General features: G+C 44.0%; 1 long non-coding RNA gene across 16 annotated transcripts in view; it reads left to right on the forward strand.

Annotated features, from left to right (window-relative positions):
* The window catches only part of LOC308200232, a 154,737-nt gene that overhangs the window by 46,599 nt on the left and 87,782 nt on the right, over nt 1-20,356 (forward strand). Inside the window, exon 4 of one of the 16 annotated variants that reach the window (XR_013955343.1) lies at nt 3,587-4,112. The exons of the other annotated variants lie outside the window; for them this stretch is intronic. This is a non-coding gene — a long non-coding RNA (uncharacterized lncRNA). The remainder of the gene's footprint in view (nt 1-3,586; nt 4,113-20,356) is intronic. 16 annotated transcript variants of the gene reach the window in all.

The raw sequence follows: 20,356 nt of genomic DNA on the forward strand, positions 1-20,356 counted from the left end.
AAGGCAGTGTGCGCGCCGGTGTGCCCGCAGCCTCCCCTCCCTAGCAGGTTGCTTTGATTACTGGCAGTGAAAACCCTTTCCTTGGCTGAACTGGTACAAACAGGTACTCTTGCAACATGAAAGACTATTTTCCCTTTCTTAAGGGAGATTTAGACATAATACAACGGTTAGAAGCTAATAGCTGGGTCGTAATATTTATCCGCGTATTCTGCAGCATGTGTTTAATTGCTCATGGTCTCTGCCTCCTATTCTTCTAATAGGCACGGCGTGGCTTAGTGGCTTCCGTGCTAGGAACAAGGAACACTTGCACCTTCTGCCGGAGAGGAATGGAGCTGCTTCAGCACCCGGTCTGTGGAAGGATGCTCACGGGTACCCCCGGGCATCCCGCCCTGCCTCTCCCGCTGGCTGCTGTGGGTGCAGCCGAGGCCACCCCTGAGCTGTCCTGCAGGGCTGTCCCCTGTGAGCAGGGCCTGAGGAGCAAGCTCCTGGCTTGTTCACTTGTTCCTGGCTTGTCCGTACGCACAATTCCTGCTTCTACAGGCTGCTTTTCCTGGGGAATTGCAGCTGGAGCTCATGGTTGCTTAAATGTGTTCATTTTTGTTCGGGCAGGCAGTGTCGTTGTCTCCTCTGTACGCACATATGTGATAGAGATGTGCAAAACAATGCAGTGCCAGCAACCCTGCCAAGCTCTTAAGAAACCCGAAAACTGAGCAATCTCTCCCTTTACGCCTCGGTATAAAACAACGTCACATAAAAGAGGAAAGGATATTTTATAAGAATATAAAAGTTTCCAGTAATGCTAGATGCATGTATTCTCATTGGGTTTCACAGTGTTATGATAATAGTCATCACTTTACTCAGTGCATTTTCTTGTAGCGAGAAGAAATTGTAACACTGAATCCTCCGACTTTAGACATTAGGTACAGTAAGACTGCAAACTAACAGCAGCTGCAACGGGAAGATGGACGTGTTTGTAAGCATTCGGGGAAGGCTGCGAAGTGTGCTGATTTCCTCCTCCTGAAAGATGGATCTTTCCTTCGCTGGTGCCTGGGGCTGTCTTCCATTGTGAAAGCTGTGTCCTCATTAATGAGTTAGCATTTTCTTGAAATGGAAAGTGGATAATAGTTTTAGTCAGAACAAAATGGAAGTGACGGGAGAATGAGATTATATAAAGTTAAACACACGTGTGTGCGTGTTAAATTTGGAAGTGTCTCAGTTTCTTGTTTTCATGGTGTATGAAAATTGTAAATTGAGGAAAATCACAAAATGTGGAGCTGTGTCAAATATCACGGATTTAGTGTGAAACAGTTTTTTTGGTAGAAAGGAACAATTTGAGGATATGTATTTTTCAAAGCTGGTTGCTTGGGAGAACAGAGTAGAGTACAAAGCTGAAGCAATTATAAATTGTATCCTTTGGAAGTATATACCTATTTCCTAACAAATCTAGCATCTTTCCATAATCACAGACATTCATTAACCAACATACTTTTTGTGGGATTGTGGGAAGTTTAAAAAAAATACAACAGCTGTTTTATTTGTTTTCTCCTTTCTGAAGGTGCGATTTGTTGAGTGTTTGTTTCTGATGCTTGTTGCTGCTGCAGGTGACAAAAGCTCATTATGGAGGAGAGGCAGCGGGTTCATTCGGTGGGTGGGGACGGGAGGACGTGGGATCTGAGCTGTGTGTTGGAAGCATGGCCTGTGTGTACTGCACAGTTAGCTCAGATCAGTGCATTTCGGTAGCAACAGTCTACAGATTGAGTGCTGAGGATTAAAAAAAAAAAATGTAGCTAAGAAGAATAAACATATGGGGTCCTGCTGGAAAATTTTTAGGATCTATAAACTGTTGAGATTTTAAAACTTTTTTATGTTTGTTTACCAGAAACATGCCTTCTGCCAGATATAATATTATGAAAGAATGTTTTTCTCTGAAGTTGTTGTAAACCACGGTGTCTACTATGATGTCTGTAGCACAGAATCGCATGTGTGGCTTTGGGGCACGCAGTGCGTGCACACCCTGGTGCCAGGCAGATCCTGGCATCCTCCTGAGGTTCATTGTTCCTTGTTCATTGCTGGGATGCCCAGGATGGCTCTCAGTGATGCAGGATTTCTGCCAGGAGTGGGAATCAGGTAGGCTGTGAGGCAATGCTGTGCAAGACTTCTTCAACCCAACTGTAAGAATCAGTCTTCAGCTCTGGGTTCTTCGTGTTGGTGTGTTGGGCTCCTGGAAAATGCTGTGACTTGGGGGACTTGGCATTGAATCCTGCTTCCATAAGGTCAAGAGCACGGTAGCTCAATCAGTATGGGTAGAGTTTCAAGATTTATTAGGCTATCCCTCAGCTGGCATTCTCCCAAAGGCCTCCCGTGGGGATATGCATACCTTCTACACCTTGTCGAGGCTGCAGTGCACAGGGAGAAATTGCTTCTTCCTGAGTTCATCCAAACCCCGTTCTTTCACTGGTATGTGGAGGCTGATGCATCTGGAATACTTGGTGGTTGCCAGAAAATTGGGATTTCTGCCACAGAAATTTAACAGAATTTATAGAAAACAAATGTAGAAGTTGAGTTCTGATTCGTGGTCCATATTCCCAGGTGGCATAGCTTCATCTCCATCAGTGAGGCAGAGCTTAGCTGAAATCCAGCTCCCAGCATTTTTTAATAAGAGTGGGAACTTGTGGTTATTTCCCAACTGGAGGGATGCCTTTTGATTGGAAAGGGAATAAAAAACAAACAAAAAAACAAACTGCGTGCACTTAATTTCAAAATACGTTGATCAATTTTCTGAATTCCAGCTGACTATATCTGCCTCCTCCATAGACTGAGATGACTGTAATTCCTTAAAATTGCAGGTCTTGGAAACTCATATCATTGAGGAGATTTACTACATTAGGAAAAGGAAAAACTAATGGGATGTCCCTTTAGATGAAGCAGAAGCAAACGAAGCTAGCAAAGTGGTTGGTAAGGTTCTTGTATAATGGGCAGTAAAAGGCTGTCCTTACTTTGCATACTCCACTTGAAGAATAATAGGCTTTTTTAGCTCAATACATTGTTTTCCTGTTGGTATGTTTATGTTGTACAAGCTTGCAGGCTGTAGCTGACAAGCATCAATATTGTTGCCATCATCATCATTACCTTCTGCAGCAGCTGAGACCTGGCCATCTCAGGGGTGTCATTGCCTGCTTGGCGTCTTATTTCTCTTGCCTGCAATAAGCCTCCCATTGGGCGCCATCCATAATGCTCAAAGACATCAAAATGGTCTCCTGCTGCCCTAGGGACTTCTTTTATGTCTCTGGCATACAGAATGCATGTACTGTTTGGAAGAGGGTGGCATAGAAAAATGATAATTTATTAACCCTACAAACCAAATTTATAGCATAGGTTATGTCTGACAGTCCCAAGCATGAAAAGCAACAGATGATCTAAGGTATCAGAGCTGGAAGAGCTGGTAGTATTTTTACATATTTAGTAGCTTTAGAGCTTTGCTCAGAAAGTAATGTACATTTTTGTGACCAGTACAGTCATGGTAGGTCAAATATAACGCCAGGGGGCATCCATTTATATTAGAACGCTTCTTTTCTTTTCTAAGCAGGTTCCTCTGTTCACGCTGCTGGCAGCAAAGCAGAGTTTTGGAAGCTGCTACATCAAAACTTCCAATTAACCCATTCACCACAAGCAAGCGGTACAGTTGTACTCAAAAGCCCTGACGAGACAGCTCGCGAAGCGTTCCTGTGGTGGGGCTGCACCGTGCTGGCGTGACCACAACCACCACGCAGCACCGCGCTGCATGGCCGGGCGTCCAGCACAGGGCACCAAGCTGCAGGTCGTCAATCGCTGCCCTGGCTGCCTGATCAAACCCAGCGCTGTGCAGCAGAAACATCCCCAGAAGTGGTGCTGACAGAAGGATTTCTGTGTGCTTCACAGTGTGGTGGGCGTGTTGTGTACCTGCTGGTAAAACTCAGATTGTGTCCGGTGGCATTGTCTTTGCCCAAACCTTTTGCAACCCTTTAGACAGCAGCTACAGCTCCCATAGGAAGAAAAAACCTGCCAGAATGAATTTCGGCTGTAATATTCAAGAAGGCTTAATATGGGAGCTATACAAATCTGAGGGAATGCTGGTGAGAGTTTGATTTCTAATTTAATTTCATTTGATAGTGCATGAAACAAATCATATCGTTGCTATGTACAGAATTAAAAAGCATAGCGGGGGATAACTTCGTAGCTACTATCTGTGAAGTTAAACAGCATCCAGCAAGTGTTTTACAAAGTTGAGTTTTGTTTCTATTAGGATGGAAGAGAGGAAAGATAATCTGGAGGAAGGGGAAAATGTAAGGTTTCTTGGGGAAAAAATAAAAAAAAAAAAAAAGCTGAGTTGTCAGTTTGTATTGACAAAACTTCAGAGCATCAGCTAATGGGAATTTATGAGCTGTAACAGGTTTGTAGGGGATATTGTACCAAACAGGCTGTGTGTGTTTACAGCGGTGATAACTCTTGGCTGGTAGACAAACCAGGAGGTTCGTATACGTGTCTGTCTGTTACTGCATGTAAATAAATAAATAACTAAAAGTAAAGTAAGATTTGATGGTATTGGAAGAGCCAGAAAAGGCAAAAGATGAACGGCTGTGACCAAGTTTGTATCTCCAGCCGAGGCAGCACACTGGAACTGGTGATGAGACCTCGGCACTGCCTACAGAGGGGTACGTCTGAAAGTCAGTTAAAGCATCTGGGGCACATACGGAGCAGGGGCAGATTGTTCCTGTGGTGCTGGGTTTTGCTGGTGGGTAGGGCTGGAGCAGCCCATCGGGGTGCAGGTGCCCCCCTGGCAGCCCCCCCGGCACGCTGTCCTCTCACCTGCGCAGCCCCGTGCCCTGCTGCGGGCTGGCTGCAGGAAACCAGAAAAATCGGGGCTCTTGGGGCCGAGCTGCAAACCCCCGGCTTCCATGTAAGCCGAGCCTGAATATTAGCCTGTCAGAAACCACGTAAGAAAAACTGACCTCATTTGCAGGTAGCTGAAAAGAAATTTCGTCTCAGACTCACGATGTTATGAACACTCGTTCACAGAAGCCATCAAAAATGTCACAGGCATATGCATAGGAAAAATATTTTTTTCGCTCTCTTGTTTCCTTTGATGTTGTGCTGGTTTAATATGAGGTGAACTTGGAGTTAGGAGAGTTGTTTGGACAGAAGGGGAGAGGATGGCCAAGTAGAGATCTATAGGGTAAATTCCTCTGTACTTCCCATGTGTGTGTTACTTAATCACTGCTCTTTTTTTTTTTTTTTTAGGTAACTTGTGGGTTATGTGTTGTAAATAGCAGCTGCGAGATCTGAAAATCGAGAATACAACTTGGTAGGACTTTGATGTGATATGTGAAACACAAAGATTAGCAGAATCAAATACGATATTTGCCATTAAAATATTGTTGCTAAATAGCTTAAGATATGAACTGATGCTTAATTATGGAGAAAAAAGGGTTTACAATTTTTTGAATGGAAATGGGGAAATTGAGTTTTTTTGACTTACAGGGAGCAAGCTAATTTAAAACGGAAGAGTGAAATTGGGTTTCTGTGAGTTAAGTATAAATTAATCTAGCTTCTGTAAATAAGCTAGTGTTGAAAGAGATTAAAAAAAATCCTTTGATAACAAATGTTTCTGAAGCCAACATCAAGTACTTTAAAATACTGAAAATCTTTTGTGATCAGCAGTATAACCTCCAGGCACTGATCATGTTCGGGATTTGTAGGATTGATCCTAAAATGGCATAGAAAACAACAACGAAACCAAAAGATTACGAATTAGACATTGTAAGATGTCAGAACAAAATGTTGCAGCCTTGTATCTTGGTCTCGTGCCACTGTTAGTTAAAAGTGTGTAGCCGCTGTTAATGGCAGTATCGCCCTCATCCCGCAACTCTCTTTGCCTATAAGGACAGAGAAGCAGACTAGACAAATGTGTTCCGATGCGTATAACCCTCGTATGGTAGAATTAGTCAGTTCTGAATCATCTGAATAGCAGACAATATATTTCTAAATGTAGAAGTGGCAGCTGAAGACAGCACCAGGGTCTCTTCCAGCTCAAACAGCAGCATGAGTCTATGCATCTGCGTAAACATCCTCTGAAATAACGTGGTGCTTGGGAGAGGAAAGTAAGTCTTAACGTATTTCCTCTGTAGTCCCTTTTTTGTGCTTAATGTGCAGTTGTGCATAATCTTCTGCCTCATCACATTCTAATGGTTGACTTTATCATATAAAGAAATCCGAGACTTGCTCTTCCAATATGCCACGTCTCAGCTCAGCTTTGTCGTGTTTGCCTGTTTGAGCTACCCTGGGGAAATGAGTGTTCTTTCAGTCCTTGAACAAATAGATCGCTACAAAGGTGTGTCAGTAGATTTGCTTTGTTTGTGCTGGTGCACTTGACACTAGTTAGGAAGTCAGCTTCCTCTTAGTAAATATCTGTTTACTTCTGCCTCCTTGAATGCAATGCTAGGCAGACTTGCAGGAAAAGGTGGTGTCTTTTACTGGGCGGAACCACAGTGTTGGAAAACAGAAGCACGTTCAGGCTTACCTCTGACAGGACTGTAAGCCTTCAAGCTTGTCGTTTTTCTCCAACCGCCTCGACAGTTTTAATATTAGATATCATCTTTTATCTCTCCCTCCAGGCCCTTCTTCTTTTTTAGGTTGTTTCAGATGCAGTAGGCTGGGTATTGCTTTTTATGTGCATGCATGAGAAGGAACCCAAACTTGTGAAGGGGTACCGGGGCTCTGGATGCACACTTCTGGCAGTCGAATGAATTTCATGCCATGAATTGCTGCAGCTGCGGCGGCGCTGCCTCGGCCGAAACCTCTCGGACCTCAGAGAAGCGTTGTTGTTATTACGTGCCTTGAGACGCCGCAGGGCTCCTCTTGCACTGCACTAGGAAATGGAGGTACGGCCACATCGGGCAGTCGGATACAGGCTCTGGCCTACATGGAGATTGGGAAAAATGTGAGCCGTGCTGCCATGAACAAGCGATGCTGCCTGTCTTCCGTCATGGGCAGTAAGCCTTGTTTCTCAGCAGCTGCGGTGATGGGGCCGTGCAGTTTCAGGACCTGCACTGGCCTGTCCAGAGAATTTGGAGTAGAGCCAGAGTGAGCCCCTCGCTTACAGACCTGCCCATTTCCCTTGATATAGTATCTTCTTCTTCTGTAGCTCACAGACTGACTCCAGTGTCATGAGATAAAATTTTCCTTTATTTATATCTCAGCTGCATGATCCAGGGAGTCTGCTGGTCTAATAATAAATGTCTGTCACATAATTCAAAGTAAATAAATCCCATGATAGTTAATCATATGTTGGGCACAAATCACTTACAATTTCAAACACAATGTTCCTTTATATTTTAAAAAAAAATAAAAATTTAACGATGGGGAAATTTGAAACCAGGGTATCTGAGCTGCGTGTCAGGTTTAATTTTCACTTACTAAAAATATTAGTTAAGATGATATTTATTTAAGAAATTTGACATTAAGAATTTATTCATAGCAAATGCAAGTACCTTTGAAACCTTTGTTTTCAGCTGAAACAACACGCTTTGTGGGATTATTAAATGCTACTCTGTGAGCTTTGAATTTCAAATGAGCTGGGTTCAAAAGCCTCTGGATTGATCGAAGAGTAGATGGAAGAAATCAGCTCCAGACCTGCTGTCTGACCTTGAACAAGTTGTGTCAGTGCTTAACACTTCAGCTGGCACCTTGATCCGTGGGTAGGGATAATTACTTACCTTGCTTTGTAAAAATGGAAGCAGAATTCATTTTTATTCTTTGCAGCACAACTTCCAAATACTTCTATTGTGATCAGAAGTAGTATATAGGACTACGTTTGCAGTTAGTATTGTAGGTTGAAAACTGGGGGTCTGGGTTTGATCTGTGATTCTGCCACAATTTTCCTCGGTGACTTTGGAAAGACGGCCAGTCTTCCTGTGTCTTGGTGCCCGCTGGTGTTTTTTCGTATTCCAATTTCTTGCTTCTGCACCTTGTAGGTTCCGGGGCGTCTCCATGGGCGTGAACATCAGTGATACAGCCAAGTTCAGAATTAAGTGGGGAAAGAAGAGAATTTGGCTTATATCCTGGGTGAGCGGACATGGAGCACCAAAAGAGTGCAGTCTGTTTGTCAGCCCAGTCTATTCGGTCCCCTTTAAAATAAAGCCTTTTGTAGGCTGAAAGATAGGGATGTAAAACACAGCTCTGATTTTCAGGCAGCTGTCCCACACGCTTGGCCCTTCCTGCAGGTTCTGTACAGAACGAGGGCGACCCAAGCGCTCGCTGCTCTGCAGTGGCAGTGCAACTGCACGTGGCAGAGCCAGCAGCGGGAGGAGAGTATACACTGAAGCTTTTTCGTAATTTTCTTGGGGAAAAAATCTTTATTGCTACTCTGTGAAACCTGAGGGAAGGATTTTGTTCTCAGCAGGGAAAAGACGGGTTTGTTGCTTTGAAGAAAAGCATATCTCCAGCAGCCTGCAAGAAGGGAGGCCTTTTTCCCCCTGCTATAGCTGGACTCATGGCAGGTCTTTCACCCTGGTGAATAAAGCAGTACGCTAGGGACGATCCACGTGCAATTGTGGAGGGGTCGGCCATCGGCACCGGCAGCGGTGCGGGTGAGCAGGAGGGGATAAGGCTGAAGCACTTCAGCCCTCTGTGAGGGTTGCGACGCCATCAGGATTTTGCCAGAAATGGTTCAGCTGACGCCGTCCTTGGTGGGTTTCCTTGGCAGGGAGGGGAAAGAGGATGCTGAGGGATCGCCTCCTAGCGCCGTGCCTCCATGGAGCAATGCTTTCCTGTGTTTGCAGTGCAAAGGAGACAGAGCTGAGCTGAAACCAGCCCTAACCGAGATTTCCCCCGACTAGAAAAGAGATGACACTGGGGGCGATTAGTATGTTATTGCCTCAACACATTGAACAAATGTGTAGTGAATCAGGAAAGGGTTTCCACATTGAACGAGCTAGTTTTCCTATTCTTCAGTGTGAGTTCTTATTTTTCAAGTACTCATACACATCTCCATCGTAACTGGTAATTTGACAAGTACAGAATAACTTGCATCGGCTGCTTGCAGCTGCCTTTTAGTGCTTGTATTTGCAGCCAGCTACCCATTAACACTGCTTTCATGGAATATTAATGCAGCTTTATTACAGTATTTTTATTTCTGGGGATTATTTATTGAGCAGCAACTCTGAAGGTTAGGCAGACACATTTAGGAACTGTGATGTACATTTATTCTTCAGCTGCTTCAGCGTCTGAGTGCTGGGGAGTTGTTAATTGTAAGTACGCGAAGTTCAGCAGCACAGCGTTAACAGGAGGAGTGTTTGACCTGGGGCTGAAATTCAAATGTTTGTTACTTAAAAGAAGAAATAAGTCTTCAGGAGATGGAAGGCAATCTCATGACCGAGGGTAAAAAGAAGGGAGGTGGTTGGACACACTTCGTGAGAGCAAAGTTGGTGCTACCATGTTTTTTGAGGTCAGAGGGATGATGTTAGTGTTGAATCCAGTTTACCTAGCAATTTTGCACGTCAGCGACCTCCTTATATTATTACACCACAATTAAAAATGAATAGAGTTCTCCTCCCTCTTCTGTATTAGTTAACTTCTCCGTATGCTGGTAGGCTAAATGGGTATTGAACTGTTTAATTAAACAGCAAAGTCTGGGGAGAAGCCAGGAGCATGCTGTCAAATTAAAGCAGTTGCCTGTGTAAACAGCCTCCCATAAATCAGATTCTCTTGTATACATAACAATTGTTAATTGAATAATTACCTAAGTTTCATCTCTTAATTTTTTCCTCAGGAAATGCATTAGATTTATTTGGAAGCACTGGATTTTATAGCATGTTTTAATTTAACAAAGTTGAAGGTGCAATATTTGTGCTAGTAGGTATGCAGAAATTTTCAGGGTTTGCGGTGCAGAGCAGGCTGGGCGCCCTGCAGCACCCCGCCTTCTGGCAGTTGTGTGGGTGTCTGCTGTACTCAAACCTACCTTGACTGGAGAAGTGCTCAGAGCTCTCCCTCCTAAGGATAGGAATGGTTTGACAACAATCAGAAGCCAGCACTAGGAGGTACTTGTTTTATATTTTCTTTTTTGAAAGAGTGCTGAGAATATTTGCCTTGCTCTGTGGATATCCTTTCATGAACTCTTCCTGAGATGGATAAGGCCATGTCTTCCTGCAGAGCTGTTTTAAGCAAGCTGCTACTCATGGGTTGCTGTTTCCAACATGGAAATTGCCTTGTGTCTCTGGGCTACTTCAGGGACGTGCATAGAAAGCAGCGGGCGCTGCTACAGCCCAGGTCAGCTCTGTGATGAGCTCCTATAAAGGGAGCCCAGCTCATCATTAGCATGACCACGGTATAAACGTCCATCTGGTCAGATGAATCCATACCCAGTGTTTTTGGGAAGCAATTCAAAGCAATCCATCATGCTGTTGTAGGCCATGGCAGCACAACATGGGTGTCAGGCCTGACGTTTCCTGACCAGAAGAAGGTAATCCTCAATATGCACAGAAATAGAAAACCTGAGCTTTATTGAGCTGATCGTTTGCTGTGTTCCCCTAGACAGAGAAAAAAAAAATCTGCTGCTCTCTTTCTGCTTATAAAGAGAAAATAAGTGTCTTTGCAAAACCTCCTTGCCTTCTCCAAGGCTCTGTCTCTACGCTGTGGCTTTATAAAAACACGGTTGCTGTGAAATCTTTCTCCAGGGAGATATTCTTCTCCTTGCTTGTGTCTGTATGTGCTGTGCGTCAGTACTTCGCAGAGATGTAGTTTGGGCATGAAAGCCAAAGCCGTGGGGACAGGATTTAACTCACAGCTCTGCCAGTGGTTTCTCCCCGTTGTGCTGGCTCACAGGATGCTGCCTGCCCCTCCTCTCTTACGGGGCAGACCCAGGATCACCTCTCCAGCCCCCAGGTACCTGTCAGGCTCCAGCATCTACAAAGTGTCGAGGGAAGTTGGAAGCCAGGAGCGTGTGGCCTTGCAGGTTGCATTTGTGAGAGGTCCTTGTCTGTAATTGTGAAGTCAGGGATGAGCATTGTGAAGCTCAGCCTGAACACAGCTGGAATTGCTGCTGAAAACACGCCGTATTTCTGTGAAGGTGCGTGAGGAAATGAGACAAAGATCTGAGTAGCTGTGAGAGAAATCAATAGGAAAGCACTGCTCAAAGCAGCAGGCACACAAGGTAGCACAGGCTTGGGGAAAAAGCTGAGGAGGAGCCTTGAATTTGCAGGCAAAGTAAGGCTCTTGTTTTTCCGTTGTTTCAGCCACCAAAAGCAAAGGAGCAAGGAGGAGTATAAGCTTAGGAAAAAGCCCTGTGCAGAAGATTAAACACAATTTTTATAAAAAGTGAGGACAAATCCGAGTGAAGTGTGGAAGGTGTTTGGATGCCTAAAACGCTTCAAGAAGGAAAGCAACAATCTGTCAACAACCTGTGACCCCCTTGCTGAGCAGGGCACGGAGCGATGTGCTTGCCGAGAGGGGACTGGGCTGCACGGAGACACTTCTTAGAGTCCAGCACCAGAGCTCCGTAAGAAGGGACTAGACAAGCATCTGTTAGGGCTAACAAAAATATGCTTGGGCCTGCCTGGAGGGTGGAGAGAGGATTTGCAGCCCCTTTCTGCAGCTTTGTCTTTTGCTGTCAGGTTGTCAGCAGTTTCCTCCATTTTTCAGTCTTATTTGATCACAGATGACATCTTAACCCTGAAGTGGTCCATGCTTTGGGGCATAGAGCAGAAATCTCGTGAGCTTACCTAACAGCAGCTCTCTGAAGCACTAGTATCAAAGTGCTTTTAACGTTAAGATGGGAAGAGATGTCTCATGGAGCGTGATCGTGCTCCTTGTTGTTTGACAACGCGGCGTCTTTGTTGCACAAAACTGCGGCAGCCGATCCGGCTGTTCCTGGCTAGGGCCTCCTGGCGTGGCCGGCACCTCTCGGCTGGATCTGTGGTTCAGTACTTGCACTAAAGAATCTTGCATGGCAACAAAGAATTAATCTTTTTCAATATATTGACATGTCTGCTAGGAGAAATCTTTCCTTAGCCACCCCAGACAAGATCTGGTATCAGGGAAGTATCTCAGCTTCTGCTATTCAAACACATTTTTTTCTCTATCGCCGTTCAAAAATTCCGAGTTCATTTAAGCTCTCAGATTCAAATCAAGGATTTCTCACGTATTTTAAATTCTTTTGTGTGATCTGGGAGAAAAGCATCAACTTGTGTTTGTTCTTGATGTGCTGGATATGGCTCCCTCATGTATGTCGGTGAGCCTTTGGCACTGTGTGGAAAAGCACCCTAAGGTTAGTAAAGCTTTTATCTGCTCTATTCATTTTGTGTTACAAAGAGAAATCTGAGCCCACATCTTTAGCAACTGTAAGTTTGTGGAATTCCTTTGAAGCTTGCTCTCTTAATATGCATATAATAATGAATCATGATAATTTCAGTGAAAATCTGCTAATTCTGATGTTTTCTTTTTTCATAACAATAATGATGAATTTGATCACTCCTCGGTAAGATCAAAAGCTGTCAGACGCTCCTCTTTGTTTTATCAGTATAATGAAAACACAAATAAGCTTAAAACACTTTAAATGCCCGAACATACAGTAGCTGAAAGAAACCCCAACTGTCTGAATTATACATTAGTATGGACTGTAACAACCCCAATTATCTTTGTTGGATGTATATTGCTGAGAGGGAAAGTACTAACTGATGAATACAGTAACTCCAGTAATGTTTTCTGCAGCCCTTGAAATACTCTATGTGCACTGGCATATGTAGCAAGTAAGGGCCTTTTCCTTAAAAGCAACCAGAAATGGCAAAGGAGGGATTTTTCACATCTGATGAGGGTCGCAGAGGCTCTTGAACATCAGATTTCCTTTTCCCGTTATTTTAAAATAAGTATTCTACTGTCAAGAAGATCTGTGGGAAAACAATATGTAGTTTTTGCATTATATTTTTATGAACAGCTGACATCAGTGAAAGGTAGGTCATACTTAAGAAACTCATAAACCAAGATTGTAACAATTTTGAGCAATTTATAGGGTTTATTTAATGACTTCGGGTAATAAGGAATGAAAACCGTTCCCAAAAGGCCCCAGACAATTGGAATATTGAACCGGAAAGCAGATTAGTTAAAGTACAATTTACAATGTTGTATGGCTGTTACTTTTTATGGCACACAATTTCCTTCATGGAGAAGGAGTATGGGAAAGCGTCATCGTGCAGACACCTTGCCTGACCAAACACATCCCGGTTTGTCTGAGTCCTTTCAGGATGCTGTGGCTGTGAGACGAACAACAGCACGCTTCCATGCAAATGAAAGGAGGAGAAAGAGGTCTCTCAAGGGTAAGGTGAATGGGATTATTTGCTATACCTTTCAAACACCATAAATACGGTGGAAGCGTGGCTCTGTCTTACTGTCTCTGGAGATGTCACCTTCTCCTGCGTCCTGCCTCTCGCCCATTCTGGTCCCCTTCCGATCCCGGCGGCTCTGCAGCAGGGGCACGGAGCTCGCAGTGGTGGCTGGGACTGCAGTGCCTGGCACTTCCCTGCCAGCTCCAGGTGCCTTCGCAGAGCAGGAAGGACGGCACAGTCCTATGGTTCGTGCGCTTTGCTAGGCTGACCGGCTCCCCCAGACAGTGCTGGAAACAAAGCCGACCAGCACAGCCAGGGCCCACCTCCATCGCAGTCGGTCGCTGAGCCACGGCGATGCGGTCCCTGGCGAACGCGGGCTGCCTGGGTGAGGCTCCAGCGGGGCGAGCCTCTGAGCTATGTCCTCTGCAACTCCCCTAGAAGGGCTGCCATGGCATTTGTGTTTGATGGACACACTGGACGCCATGCCACTAACACGCCACTAACACACTGGACGGTGCTAGCAATAGTGAACTGAATGTGGTGAAGGAAATTAGCATGCTGACAGCTGCATGCCCAGTATCCAGCAGAAATGCATCTCTGTCAGAGAGACAAGGCAACTCTGTCACCCTTTCATCAGATGTAATTGAATGCCTACAGAGGTGGTAATTACAAATACCATCCAGACTGCACAGACTCATTTGTCTTTGTTTATCATCAGAGCAAGTATATTGATCATTACTAAAGCACTAAATATCTTTGGAGAGGAACAGGAAAATCAGATTAATAAAGCCTGACGTGCATTGTAAAAAGCACTTCTCCATGAAAGTCAAGTTTGGTAGGTACAGAAATGACAAATGAAATTACTCTTTTAGCAATCTGTTGACCTAGAAGTGTTATCCTGGGAGAAGTGGCTCCTCTGAGAAAGCCACTTTGGATTTTTATTACTCAGGTCTTTCTTCATATTTTGGAGCCATCTGAGTCGCTTTGTGTTTGACTATATATGCACAGCTTTGAGGTTTAATATACTCTCTGGATTATGAACCTGATTGCTGTGGAGTTAGTGGTATAAAACTGGTGTAATGGAATTGTAATGCAAGTCCACCAAATAAAACTATAATGGGAATCAGGGTATTTAAGGAATAGATGTTACAGTACATGTATTAAGTACGACAGCACACATCAGGAGTTACATGGACAAAGTTATTGGATGATTTCGTATTTACATTTGAGTAAACAGAATTTGAGCTTTTATGTCACAATGCTTTGAGATCTGGCTTAGCTCAAATACTTGTCAAAATTGTGCATGGTTATCAGAGGCCTAGAAGGTCCTCTCTCCCCCAAAGTTCAGAGCCATTCTCACTGGATAGCATATATACAAAAAAGTGTATGAAATGGGGACACCACCAGGGAACTTCACCAGATGCTGAAGCCATCTTTTCAGATTTGATTTGAAGCATGTTTTTTGTTTTCTTGAAAGTATGTGGGGTAGCTGTAGTGGGCTTACGTATTCCCTAACAGATTGGTGTATATACTGCATGTGTGTGTATCTATATATCTATATCTGTGAGAGAGAGAGAATATATGCTAAAATATGTTACTACCCCCAGCTCCCCAAAGCAGTGAATCACTTAAACAACAAAACAAAACAAAACCAGCCCTCGTTGGCCTACCTGCTGATCGTCGTGGGCACTGCAAGCAGCCACCCTGCAGTTAGAGGAATAGCCAGAACTGACTTTCTTCAGAGCGGGAGACCCAACTTTATACAAGGAGCTGCTTTCAGATATCTGTAATCAGAAAAAGCCTTTAATCACTTAGTTTTAGCCTCAATTTAGATTTTCATGCATGCCAACTAGTAGAACCTTGTTTTCTAAAGATACAATCTTTCCTATTTTGAAAGCTTGACAGTTCTAATGCTTTAAAATTATTGAAGCTGACATGTCTCCTCAAGAACTGTTTAATCTGTCAGATCCTTCATTCTTTTATTGTCTCTGTCATATAATGACTCAAAAAAAAAAAAAAAAAGAAAAGAAAAACTCTCCCAATGAGTTATTTTACCTTTCTTTAACTCACCAATTTCTCTGTAGGAATTTCTCTGTAGAAACAGAAGAGCTAATTAAAAATATCCAATATCCTAAACTATGAGTTACGATGGAGTGCGGAGCAGTTTGCAGGTGGTATTGTCGGTGTGGGCTGCAGGTGAGATTTACTTGCACTGGATGCTGAGAAGGTGTCGTGCCTCGCACCGACCATCCAGCCCCATCCCACTGTGCTGGCGCTCGCTTCGCCGCTGCGGTTGCTGCAGCTCGGCACCGGCATGCGAGGTTGCTTCCCATGTGCGGTTCTCGGGTTTGTGCCCGACCTGCAGGCCTGTGTTCTGGAGCTGGGGGAGTTTTGGTCAAAACACGACTGGCTTTTCTTTCCAGAGAAAGAAACTGCAGAGTTTTAGTAAAATTAGTAAACCACGAAGACAATTGTCCTATAAGCACATAGTCGTTTGCACCAACACAAAGTAAGGCTAGAATGCCAGCCTTTGCGTTGAATCATAACCAACCCCACCATCCCTTCTGGCTGCTGTAAATTGCTACAGCAGCATCAGGACAGCAGTGGGAAGATTGTAAAATTTAGTGAGATCTGCCAAGATGAAAGAAAATACATGAATGGATGATATCAGCACTATTAGTTTTCTTTTTCTCCTTAAATTAAACCAATTATTGATTGCAGTGGGAGTTTGACTGAATAATAGATGTAAAATAAGTTCAAGTAAGAACATCCGGGTTTGATTTTAACACGCTTGGGTATCAAGTTGTAGCCTACATGGTGTTTCAAATGTTTAGTCATAGCAAGACGGCTTCGCTTATTATTCTGTGGAGGGATAGCAACAGGGTATTATGCATTAACAATCCCCATTCCTAATTAAAAACAAACAAGAGATGCAAAATCACACAATCAAAAGTGTTTAATCTGTGGAGGTTTAATTTTATGATACTCCTAATCCACCACATCTGCATATATAATGGCAGGTAAATAACCCACTGTAAATGACTGATGTGAAAATATAAACAAAAGTGAATTTGATACACGAGTTGAAGTGCCTTTTGAGTTATTTTAGACATACAGTCTCCAGTTGCCTTCCTTCATTGCAAAGGCACTGGTAGAGTACAAGATTTCACTGTAGCTTTACATTGCTGTTTACAAAAATAGCTTGTCACAGTTCACATGTAGTCTGTTCAGTTAATTTTGAGTTTTCCACAGAAACTGAGGTTATGCAGACTGGGCTGTGGTAGGATGGAAACTGTGCCCGCTTTCCTGGTAGCCCTCGGGAGGGGGCTGGCAGGTGAGGAGCCCTACTGAAGGAAAGGAGAAGGGGTGCTGTGCTTCTTGTATTTTCAAGTAAGCTGTCCTCTGGATTTCGCAATGTCTAATCCAAGGCATGTTATCAAGGCTTACATTGTCCCAGGCTGCTCCCTAGTTAGTTTTCAGCTGTCTTGAGCCTTCTACTGAAGCTGCAGCTAGTGGGTATGCATCCTGTACGTACTCGAGAGACTTCCAATCAGCTTGGATGGTCTCTGAATCAGACCTATGATGAATAAGGCATCGCAGCGTTATCTGCTAGATTGTCAGTGGGTACAAATGGGTGTCGTCACTGATTTTTAGCCTCACACCACCTGGGGATAAGCCCTTGTTTGTTCTACATGAAGCTGTATTCCACATTTACTCATTAGAAACAACAGGAAATGTGTATTGTGGGACAAAATAAAATGGCACAAAAATTGAGAGCAGAATAAACAAAGCAGAGCTGTGTGATGAGCGTGTACTCAGCTGGGATATGCAAAATGATAAAGACATTCATGCTAGGAAGAATTCTAATTGCTAAGAGGAGCTGAGCAGAGAGTATAAATAACCAGGCTTTTCCATCTCAGACCTAATAAAATCTTCCTCCCTGCTCAGAAGGCCTGTATGCAGCGTGCTTGTTTTCACTCAGTGGCTTCCAGATTTTCTCCATTGAGAACAAAGGTCAAGAGTGAAGTTCTTTGAGCTAAGCAAGAAAGTTATGGACACTTAATGATCCAAGGTGGATTAGGGAGGGTAAACTTGGTGGTTTTAATCAGCAGTACTGGGACGTGGGCATGGAAGTCTCCTTTGTGTGCATGTCTTTTGTTTTGCTGCAGCGCCAGCACAGTGAAAGTGATGTTTAAATATTTTATGAACATGGACATTAGACAGGGGAAGTCTATTAAAACAGAAATTCACATCACTTTGTATGTCACTTAATTGTGTAATGGGAGTCTCTCTCTGTAGTGATGTGCCATTACTGAGCGAACTGTACATGCTCATTTTACGTATTGGGGCCCAGGGGCAAAGAGGATTGATTCTACTGGAAGTATATAAAATGGGATTTAGGGTAGGATCCAGGAGAAATATCCTAGAAATGACCTGCAGGATAGAAGCTGTCACAATCCAGCAACCTAAGAGTAGTCAGAATCAAAGATCTGAGTTTCTTCCTAAGTAGATTACTGCTTGCTTATTCTTTACAGTTATTAATCACGCTTACAGTAATATGACAAGGCAAAAACAGGACTCTACAACTGTAAGCAAATAGATAAGCCCCAGTACTCCCAGAGCTGAGCAGCTCACTGCAGGGTATAATCTCAAAGTGCCAGGAAGCTGTTTCTCAGCAGCTACCTCTCTGGTTTTTCACTGATACGCTGCGCGAAGCTCCTACCGGGAGAGCTGCGAGGCACTTCGGCACATTTTTCCTGCGCATATGGAGTGAAGCACTTCCCGGCCAGTGCTCATTCCCTAAAACAAACCCTTGTTGTGCCAGCAGAAACATCTGCAAGCAGACCCACCGGGTCAGTGGCGATCTCCTTAGCTCATTGAAAGTGCAAGGGCAGGGCAAGGTGCTCTCCTCCCTCCCCACTGCCGACCATACCGCCGTGCAGGCAGCCTGTGCTTGACCCTGAATATTTGGTCTGGGGAGTGATCTCAGGCCTGCCTTTGCATACAGAAGATCTCTGCTGGGTATAAAGAGGCTGTTGTGTGAAGAACAGTGCAATAGCGGGCAAGAAATAAGTCATTAAGTAGCATGGAAAGCCTGCTTAGTTTTCTGCAAGGAAGTTGTGCTTGAGGTTCAGCTACAGCCTGGGGACAGCCTTCCAGTAGCCCCCTTCACCGTTTGGCCCCTAGAAACAGAAGGGGAGTGCAGGAGGGAGCATGAAAGAACTGGTGTCTCCTAGTAGGGTGGCAGTGACAGACCTGGCGCTGCTTCACTCGCTGCTGTGGGCATCCACGTGGACACAAAAATGCCTGTGTCCCACCAGATGGCATGGAGCCATGGAACGGTTCGGGTTGGAAGGGACTACGAGCTAAAAGGTTGGCTGATGCTATTTGGCATTTCTGCAGTGAATGCAGGGAGACATATGGAAGTGACTGTGCTGAAAGAAGATGATGTGCTGGACCATAACGGTCAAGCTGACTCTGCTGTTTGGATTTGTAACCCTACTGAACGTTAATTAATTGTGCAGCAGCTGTAATCTTCTGAAGACAGAAGTTGCTTGTCAGGGTCATCATCTTTACAGTGATACAGCTTGCCAGTGTTGGGTTATGTCCGTGAAGCCCTCTGAGTCGTGGTCAAACGATTGTGCTTGTGGCACTTTACAACACGTGTGGTATGAAGGGTTAATAGTCACATTAGAGCAAATCAGTCCAATCTGTCTTCATCATGCTTGATCAAGCAATTACGAATGCAGATGCCAGGTCCTCATGTTTATGAGACACAGCTGTAAGCTCTGTGGTGAACAAAGCAATTCATTTAACAATACAGATACCTCAGAAACGCAGTTACAGGTATAAGAAAAGAGCTGGACAAGAGACTTAATGGCTGCTGGATGTTCTTTCGTCTTTTTTATTTTTATTTTTTGTATTCTAACCTGAAATGCAATGTATTGCTTAAATCTGGTTCTAGAATCAGTGCATTTCCAGCTCTAACTTATGATCAGCTATATCATCAGTGTTGCACCTGCAGCCCACCTGCACCACCAGCCTACTCAGAAGAATGGTGTTAAGGTTGCGAGCAGAGGTAGATCGAGGTGTCTGTTGTGCAGCATCCAGTTACACCTCTGATGTGCTGTGTACATCATATGGTGGGTTTTCATTTCTAGGCTTTTCTGGGCTATTCATCCTTACGGTCATTTGCAGTGTAGCCTCATGTTACTCCACCACCTCGACTTTCAGCAGCTGTACTATTGCCTAATTCCTATTTGTGCTTTAGCTTCCCAAGACATCTTACTCATCATAGCTCCTATTTTTTTTTTTCTTTTTCTTTCCTTTTCACCCTAACTTCGCGTTTTCATCCTGCTGTAGGGCAGGTGGTTGCTGCTATTCCAACTATTTAGTTTTGAGCTCCAGACTGAGAGCAATTCACACCGAGCAATTCACTCCTAGTTGTCCCTCCTTGCCACCTAGCACCAAGCTTCTGATTTTGCTCTTGATCCTTATTTTTGAAAGACTTAAGTGACATGAAGATCATACATCCCATACTGAAGGAAGAACCTGAATTTACATCACGATACCGATCTGTGTTTGGTTATCCTGATTGCTGCTATTGAGTGCATTTATTTGCATTGAACAGTGCAGTCAAAAGAAAATAAAACTGTTAGAGTTATGTTGTTACTCTACTTAATGCAAGTTGTCACACTCCGTAGGAGTACCGAAGGGAAGGAAGTCTGTATGATGGGGTTATTGCTTTGCCATGGGCTGGCTGACCCCGGCCCCGTCACACTGCACACTGAGTCGTACCGCCTGCCCTAACCAGCTATCAGTTCAAGAAGGACAAGAGCAGCAGTGATAAAATGCACTTGTAAAAGTCAGAGAAAGTTATGTGCCTAAGTAACAGAGGCAGGGTGAGCAAACCCCATCAAAAGGAGTAGAGACCAGGAGGTTTGGCGCTAGATTAAAACAAACAAGCAAGCAAACAAAAAAACAATCCAAAAACCAACCAAAAA

This window comes from Anser brachyrhynchus (genome assembly GCF_964034855.1).
Source record: "Anser brachyrhynchus genome assembly, chromosome: 10".
In the NCBI taxonomy this organism is placed as follows: Eukaryota; Metazoa; Chordata; class Aves; order Anseriformes; family Anatidae; genus Anser; species Anser brachyrhynchus.